Genomic DNA, 9,863 nt, shown 5'->3' with positions numbered 1-9,863 from the left:
AACCGTGGTAACGCACAGCCTCAGATGGGCCACAGAACTGTGTAGTTCAGAAAGTTTAGTAGATAGTATCTCAACTCTGCTGGATCAGTTGTGACTTTTATCCATGTGATTTTTGTTTTTACATAAAATATGTCAGAACCAGAACTGAAAGGCATCAAAGTATCAGTTTCTGATTTGATCTGGACAAAGTGAGTCAAACGAAAAGTTTGCTGGTTTGTGACAGACAAAAAATCTTTGTTCCCAAACATCTCCGTGATGGGCACCAGCAGGAGGATTGAACACCCAATTCACACCTTAATATCCTGCATTTTCCTGTTTAGCTTTTATCTTTATTGCTGTCCTAATTAACCACATTATACAATGCAATGCTTTCCTAACCCCATGAATCTGACTGGGCTGGTACAGCAAGCGTAAGGCAAGGCATAAAAAACATAACTGAAAACAACATTAAAAGCATAATTAAAACATGATTAAAACAATAAATTTAAAACAGAAAATCATTAAATTAAAGATCAAATTAGAAGTTCAATTAGGATAAAAAGCTAAATAATCAAATGAAACATTACAACCCAATTTCCAAACAAGCTGGGACGCTGTGCAAAATGTAAATTCAAACAAAATGCAATGATCATTTAATTTTAAATCATTTAAATCTTATTCTTCATCGAAAATAAAGACTACATAGACAATAATTCAAATGCTTAAACTGAGGAATTTTTGAAAAATATTTGCCCATTTTGAACTTGACGCCAACAACATGTGACAAAAAATTTGGGATTGGGGCAACAAAAGCTGTTTAATATAAAAAAACAAAACATTGGCAACAGGTCAATATAGAAGAGCATCTCGGAGAGGCGGAGTCTTTCAGAAGTAAAGATTATGAGGGGTTCACCACTCTGGGAAAGACTGCACCATCAAATAGTGCAATAATTTAAGAAAAAATTTCTCAATGTAAAATATCCATCCATCCATCCATTTTCTAAGCCGCTTCTCCGTCAGGGTCGCGGGGGGGATGCTGGAGCCTATCCCAGCAGTCTTCGGGCGGAAGGCAGGATACACCCTGGACAGGTCGCCAGTCCATCGCAGGGCAGACACACAGACACAGACACAGACAGTCACTCACACCTAGGGACAATTTAGCACGTCCAACTGGCCTGACTGCATGTCTTTGGACTGTGGGAGGAAACCGGAGAACCCGGAGGAAACCCACGCAGACACGGGGAGAACATGCAAACTCCACACAGAGAGGACCCTGATCACCCGGCCGGGGAATCGAACCCAGGCCCTCCTTGCTGTGAAGCGACAGCGCTACCCACCACGCCACCGTGCCGCCCATGTAAAATATTAATATCATTAATATCATTAAAAGATTCAGAGAATCTTCACGTCCAAGTTGGCTGGAGTAACATCATTTCATAAAGTTCAGCATGTAGAATTGAAGCTTTTTGTGAGCCACCATGTTTCCTATCACTGTACATCATTTAAAATCTACATATTTAAGTTTAGATTGTCAAATTTATGATTCTGTAGTGGAAATTACTGCATGGGCTCAGAAACACTTCTGAAAACCACTGACTGTGAACACAGTTCATCACTGCATCCACAAACGCTGTTAAACTCTAAAACACAAAGAAGAACCCAAATATAAACAGGATCCAGAAACGCTGCCACCTTCTCTGGGCCGGAGCTCATTTAAAATGGACTGAGGGGAAGTGGAAAAGTTCTGTGGTCTGACGAAACAACATTTGATTTGAAATCATGAACACTGTGTCCTCCGGGCTGAAGACCACTCAGCTTCTTATCAGTGCACAGTTCAAAAGCCAGTATTCATGATGGTGATGGTATAGGCGTGCACATTCCAAGCTAAAATGCATGTGTTTTCAGCTTTGTTGGATCACATTCTTCACATTTTAAAATGAACACAATGCCAGCACTGTGAGATCATGTGATTAATAGAGAAGAGCAGATTAAACAGAAGAATAATCAGTGTTTTATTAGTGGAATTCATAGGGCTACGGTTAATGCACAGGTATGATGTTGTAGTTACTGAGATGAAATCTCCACAGGCAATAGTACTGCACCAGAGGGGGCGCTCATCAGCAATGAAGCTGGCCCACCCGCTCTACTCCTGTGTCTTTATGAATGGCCATATAAAACACGATTATTCTACGTGCTGATGAAGAGGACACTCGTAGAGTGTGAGGGTAAAAGGGCAGGGGCTCAAGCCCCCCTCTGGGATCCATCTGTGCACATGCCTGTCTGAACCCTTGTGTAGTTGAAGGTTCTGGATTTTGGAGAACGTGTGCGTGAGCGCGTGTTCAGCTCGGTTTAGGGCACGGCAGGGTGAATCTCCAGCCCATATTTTAATCAGATGGTATTTCAGCAGGACGGCCTAAAGATCACTCCATCTGCTCACACACACACACACACACACACACACACACACACACACACACACACACACACACACACACACACACACCCCAACTCACTTATGCAAATATGTTTTGCCTGGAAATCTATTTGGAGTTGCTTGAAGGGATCCAGAACGTTCTCCTGCTGTCTCTCTACACCACACACTCACTCCTGCTGTCTGCCCCACCGGCTCGCCCGCCGTCCCTCTCTCCTTCGCTCTCTCTCCTGTCGAGTGGAAGACATTTCACCAGCACACACACACGCAGACACATGCACACCACACACACACACATACACGCACACAGACACACGCATGCACACGCGCACACACACACACACACACGCGCACACACACACACATATAAGAAACACCAAAAGACATTCATGCATTCAACTAAATAACATGAGCAGGCTGTATGAACGAGAGTGAGTGTGGAGGATTTGAACTATATACAAATTTACACAACGAAATTTACAATGTAAAGGCCCACAGGTATTTTCAAATGATGTCAAAACCTGAAGAGCATCAACAATGGAGATATAAGGTTTTGTTCTGACAACAGCACTATATTTATCTATCTGTATATCTGTCTGTCTGTCTGTCTGTCTATCCATATATATATATATATATATACGTGACATATATGAATCATTTCATCGAACCGCTCTAAAGTCAGAGCTGTAACACATTTGGGACTTTTAACTGATCTTGGACTTTAGACTAAAGTCCTGTCATTCCGACTGACTCTAAACCTTAATTATGTTTATTTTATTAAAGCTCATGACTGAGCTTTCCATTCTGTCTCGACCTGAACAGTCAGAACTCCACTAAACTGCACCAAATGTGTGAGCATGACTGTTTCACTCATTTTGGGCTCAAAAACTCAGCAAACCCAGCTCTGCACAGCTGTTCACACAGAACATCATCGTGTTTTTCATTAAAACACTAAAAACTTACTAATCTGTTTCAGTCGTGACGGTTCTTCATACTCCAAACTGATCCATCCTTCTGGGTCACTGGGAGGAGCTGGAGCCTATCCCAGCAGTGTCGGGCAGAAGGCAGGAAACACCCTGCACAGGTCACACTGAGTGCTTTTAAGTATTATTTTCTATATAAATTAGGGGTTGGGGTTTGGGACAAACACCTCGCAATAGAAAACAATGATTAAATGATTATTGGGTATTTTAGCTTATGATTATTTCAGTTAATGCCTTGGGTTTAAATGGGTTTAATAACATAATCCTTATTTAAACACTGCCAGTGAAGATGATTTTTTCTAAGTGTAAATAAATGAACACATTCTCTACAGAAAACACACGTAAATATGGAAAATTTTAGTCTATAATTTCAATTTATTTGCTGAGTTTCACATATTCAATATAAAATGTGTCACAATGTTTGCACAGGCCATATTTATATATATGCTTTTTTCTTCCAGTGTGTTAAATTCAGCAAATATAATTCATAAGTACTTAAATCCTGTGTACATACTGTAAAGTTCTCTATATTGTCTTAAATTATTAGTAAAGTGTTTATTTTTACATAAGCGGCTGCAACTGTGACGACTGCAATTTCCCCCTGGGATCAATAAAGGAATCTGAATCTGAATCTGAATATAACTCCACTTTTGTCCTTTTCTCGTTTTTGAGATAATTAAAAAAAACTGTTATTGTAAATTCTATGATGATTTGACCAAAAAAGGTCCAAAATGATTTTAAGTATATTTTATATATATATATACATGCTTGTTGGCTTTATATTACATGTTCTTAAGATGATCAATTTGTTTTTTACCCTTTCACTTTTAGAACATGCTTTTACTCCAAGAAATTCTCTTTTCTAAATTAGAACCATCCTGTGTTTTTTCGTTCTATTACTTTACTTTAATCTACACACATTACTGTATATTATTTGTAACTGTTTGTTGTGTAGCTTGGCTCAGAGTCAGTGTTCTTAGTTTATGTAGGTCATTTCTGTCATTAGTTTAGGTAGTTAAGTAGTTTATATACAGAGTTTGGCTTTTATGTGTTTGTTTACTTTTACTTTGCTTTTTTCTAATGCAGTCATTTCTGTTCATTCACACTTGCATCACTTGTTTCGCAGCAATTATTAGCTTTTATTGATCAATCACCAGTTGGAGTTTCTGTGAGAGGAAAACACTACAGTCTTTTTTAAAAAGAGCACTTAAACACAGTATTTCAACAGATGAGGAGTAAACCTGATAAAGCCAATAACAGATGCCCATGAACAGATATTAGCTTACTGTACTATCCACTTGCCTTAGTGATAGAAATAATAATAATAATAATAATAATAGCACTTTTCATTATTTCCTGGTCCTGAATGTTTCTATTTTCTGTTGATATGCTACAAATCTCTGTATATAATGATATTTTCAAGTGAAATTAAGCAGAAATAATTCCATAACAATTAGAATGACCATGTTTGTTGATATATTTGAGTATTTTTGGTTCATAACTTTCATTTATATAGTATAAGTCAGAGTTTCTGAGCTCTGCTGTCTACATTTCAGAGTTTTCTCACCTAATCAGTTACCCAGAAGCATCTTAATCTCATCATACCTGGTAGAGAGAGTGTTCAGTATGGTGCTCGCTCTACCGTTTAACAGTCCCCACTGTGCTGCAGTGCTTGTGGGAAACCCAGTCGTGCTCATTAACAGCCTCGCTGAGAAACAGTGACCTGTATTAGACAAATGACCAGCACTGGGAAACACTGACACCCATCACAGCTTCTCTTATTTATTTTGCTGTCGGAGCAAAAACCTCGTATCTCTAATTTGTGACATCATTTGAAAGTGCATGTTGGCCTTTATACTGTGTGTAAATTTCATGAAGGATGGACCAAAATAAACGGACAAAAATGACTTCCATCTGGTTCCATTGACTTACATTAAAAGTAATGTGGGTTTTTTTCCTTCTCCTGTAGTTATCATTCTGGAGATACGAGGTTTTCTTCCAACAACAGCGAGATACAGTATATTTGATCATTTTTGTGTGAAAGTTTCCTCATGAACGTAACAATGGAAATGCTCCACAATTGCTTGAAATTGTGTTTGTTGCAGAGTGCTGTGAAGACAATTTCAAATCGGATTAAATTTGCTCTTAGTTCAAATTTAGTTATTTTTTAATTAAATGTGAAGGGACTTAGCTTTTAAAGAGACTTGGGAACCAGGCGTCGCCATGACTACAACACAGATAAAGACCCTTTATTTACCATCCAGAACCACCAGAGAACCTACACGAGTCTTCTGAGCTTATATGGAATGTTGATGATGGAAAACAGTGGAAAATCTGGAATACTGAATTTTCTTTGGGGACTATTTTGCCGCACACCGCCCTGCATGTCTCCCTCCACCATGAATGGAGTTGAGGTTCTCTAAACTCTCATAAAACAGCGTCTCAGTCATCAGGCAGTGAATTCAGAACCAGCTCATGTAGGAACTTTCTGTAGGAGCTTTTAGAGGGGGACGTCTGGTTCCTATCACCACCACTGTGAACGGTTCTGACTCGGTACGTTTATCTAGAACCGAACGTTTCACACCAAACTGCTCTGAATGGCTCTGTTTACATCTCAGCCATTTAGTTATGCAGTGATTTTGGGAAAATGTTGGAATTTATTTTGATTTATTCCTGTTGAGGTTCAGCCATAAAGCGCCTGCAGCTGCAGAAACACTCGTGTGTTCACTCTGCAGAGTGAGGTGAGGCAAGTGTGCATGTGCAAGACGTGAGGCCGTGGCACTAATGCAGGGCAGCAGGCATAAGAAGAACAGTTGGGCACTGACCTGCAGACACAAGCATACAGTCGTGTGCTAAAGTTTGGGCGCCCCTGGTGAAATGACATGTTTCTGAGTGTAAATAAATGAACACACTCCTGCACATTTTAATGCACAATTACTGTTCATTTACTGTACTTATCTTATTACAGAGAAGAATAAAAAATAAGATGTGGCCTTATTTTTTATTTCACTTTTTTTATCAATATGTTAAACTCAGAAAATGTCACATTAGTACAAAATGATTAAAAACGTGATCTGGCTGGGGGTGTTCGAACATCTGCATACAGCTGTATGAATAATAATATAAGCAGAAAAAATCAAAAGCAAAACATCAGGGACACAAAGTTTTCAGAGTCATATCAGTATCAGCAGATAATGTGTATTTTTTAAGGAATTAACTATTTTCTGTCCTTTTTGATCTCAAGGAGAGCAGAAAGCGACACTCCACTCTTAAAAGAGATGGTTCTTCAAGGGTTCTTCGATAAAGACAGTGGTTCTTTACAGTACAGAACCATTACATGCTTGCATGGTGAAGTGGTTCTTCGGATTGAAGGGAAATGCGCTGTATATGGTTCTTAATAGAACAGAACCTTTCTATACAGCACTAAAAAGGGTTCTGCTATTGTTACAAGTTATGTTGTATGTTGACTTCATCATAACTATAGCAGAACCATTCCTGGTGCTATATAGAACTATAAACAGTACAGTACATTTTCCATTGTCCTTATTAAAGAACCCTTTATCCACCTTTTTAAGAGTGTGGGTTGCTGCACTAAAATAGCTGAATTTTACTCATTTTACAGCAACTCATTTTACAGAAATCACTTATTTATTTCTCTATAATGCCAATTTCCACATTTTATAAGTGTTTATATATCAGCATCAGCAGATGGGGAAGTAACGGATATCGGCATCGGCACACAGTTCCCATATCGGTGCATCCCTATGAAATGTGTTAGGTCCTACAGGCAGATCCAATCACAGGACTCACTCAGCTCAGGAGGAGCTCGGTCATTATCTGAGGACTTAAACGAAGGGCATTTGAGGCAAAAGACAAAGCCGTGCAGTGAATTGGATCTCGGGATTAACAATAACCTCAGCCGTCGTAATCTCAGATATCATGTTGTAACACGGATTAAGCCTTAAGGATGGATACACAAGACAATTATACTGTGTCCAGATCACTATCAGTAACATGTGAATCCATCTCCCACTGACCAAACTGACCACATCAGCATAGAGACTTTCAAGTGTATAATTAAACACTCAAACTGTAAAATAATCTCGCAAAAGTGAAGTAACAGTAAATGAAGCGGTACTCGGACCATGTGGACTGAACATCTCTGTCCAGGCAAGTGGGTCATTTTATATACAGTAGTGACATCTTCTGGTCACTAGTGGACCTGCATCACTTCACATTTAGCATGGAAAAGGCTTTATTTAGTGCAGAAGGTGAGTTATGAAGCATATCTTAGATCAACAAGTAATAAGCCCTTCAGACGTCTGGTTCCTATCACAGCCACTTTGTTCTCTAAAACATCACATCTCTAAATCATTTCATATCAAATCACCCTGAATAGAATGAATTCAGTAGAATTCTCTTTTTAAAATACGCTTAACATATATTACGTTTTACTTTTAACTCAAACTTTATTTTATTCTCTGTTCCTGCTTATACTTAGTTTCCTTTCTATACTTGCCTGTTTTAGTGTTCCTGAAAAGAACTCTTTAAGTTCTCCTCACGGAGAAGCGGCTTGGAAAATGGATGGATGGATGGATGGATGGATGGATGGATGGATGGATTTTCTTTGTTTACGTAAGCGTAAAGCCAGTGGCTCTACATAGAACCATGAACACTCAAAGAATCATTTGCGTGATCAAAGGGTTCTGTGAATCGTGAAAGGGTTCTTCAGACTGATGGATCATGTGCTGTAGATGGTTGTGTGTAGAGCAGCTTTGAAAATGGTTTATGGCTATGTAGGTCTATGTCAGTTGCTATGGTGTGGTTATGTACGGTCAGCTGTCACTGTTATGTTAATGAGCAAAATCTGTTTATGTTATTTTGATCAGAAGATCAGAACCGTTTGCAAAATAACGGCTGACGTGTCTTTCAGACAACCACGGCTTCTCTGAGCGTTGCTTCGCCCTGCAATGGAAGGAAAAGCTAAAAAAAGAACAGACCTGCCGTGAGAACAGCGGTGCCAACACGGAGAGGTCTTGCGACCTCAAGTTGTTTCCTTGAGATAACTTGAAAATCTTTATATCACAAGAAAAATAAGTTTTGATACTGTGTCATCTCAAGATAACAGTCCAGAAAACTGCAACTACTTCATGGCCTCTCTTGCATTCCACGGCGGAAGAGAAGTTAAGAGTCATCAGACAGTGGAAAGGCGTGACGGAAGAGTGTATAATGACTGACACATGCGATCCTGATCGTCTGGAAGGCGCTGCTGTTTTCATAGTTTATTCCTGAAACTGAAAAATGTTTGGATTAAACCGAAGTTGTTGAAGACCAAACTCACAACTAATGGACTAAAACTAACGGAAGCTTCAGCAGATGTTCTGCCAGGGAGACTCTAAGACTCGCTTTGTCATTTCTTCATTACTCCTGACCAATCGTGGGCCTACGCCTGTCTTTAAACGTCTCCACTTGTCTCCATTCTGCTGCTTTCAACCCTGTCCAGTTGTCCAGGGGGGTGGGCTCCACCCTGCCCCCTCTGTCTGGCAGGATCAGTGACGGTCTCGATGCTCCAAGACCTGGACAGCAGACGGGGCCTACACCAAAGGCGCTTTCATTTCAAATGAACTGTTTTCTTTCAACTCCTTCAATTTCTTTCAATTCCATTGAGAATTTGAAAATGAGTCCTCCTTCACTTCCACCTCCGGAGTCTTTATGTCCGAACTAGTGGCTATAAGGTAAACTAAACTCTGTCTGGGTTACTGTATTTTGTAATGTTAATTTTAATTTGATATCTAATGATAAATATAACAATGTGAGTCTTCAGTCCACTAGCTCATCTGAAAGGACCGCTTCAGTCATTTAAATACCCTCTTAATTAGACTTTACATTCATGGCATTTGGCTGATGTTCTTCTCCAGAGCGACTGCTATAGTGTAGGGAGCTTGTCCAGGCAGGGGCTTGAACCCCAGTCTACAGTGTAGAAGGTAGAGGTGTTACCCACTACACCAACCAACCACATGAAAACTGTCCTCTTTAACATGCAGTGGCCAAATGATCTCACTGGTAAGATTAATGTAAACATGGTTCTTTTCTTTTTTACTTCAAATTAGTCAACGTTCATATTTTGTCAGTTCCTTAGCATATATGTCTGTACTTCTTCTGCTTCTTCTTCTTTCAGCTGCTCCCTTTAGGGGTCGCCACAGTGGATCATCTGCCTCCATCTTGCCCTGTCCACTGCCTCCTCTACTTTCACACCAACCATCTCCATGTCCACCTTCACTACATCCATAAATCCATACATTCATAGCATATATGTCTGTATTAAATGTGTTAAAAACCCAATTAAGTGAAGTGATACTTATTTAATCCCACAAACGGGGAAATTCCACCTCCGCATTTAACCCATTCATGAAGTGAAACACCACATACACACTAGTGAGCACACACACACTAGGGGGCAGTGAGCACAC

The sequence above is a fragment of the Pygocentrus nattereri genome, chromosome 3 (assembly GCF_015220715.1).
Source record: "Pygocentrus nattereri isolate fPygNat1 chromosome 3, fPygNat1.pri, whole genome shotgun sequence".
In the NCBI taxonomy this organism is placed as follows: domain Eukaryota; kingdom Metazoa; phylum Chordata; class Actinopteri; order Characiformes; family Serrasalmidae; genus Pygocentrus; species Pygocentrus nattereri.
Note: the sequence above shows the minus strand (reverse complement) of the source record.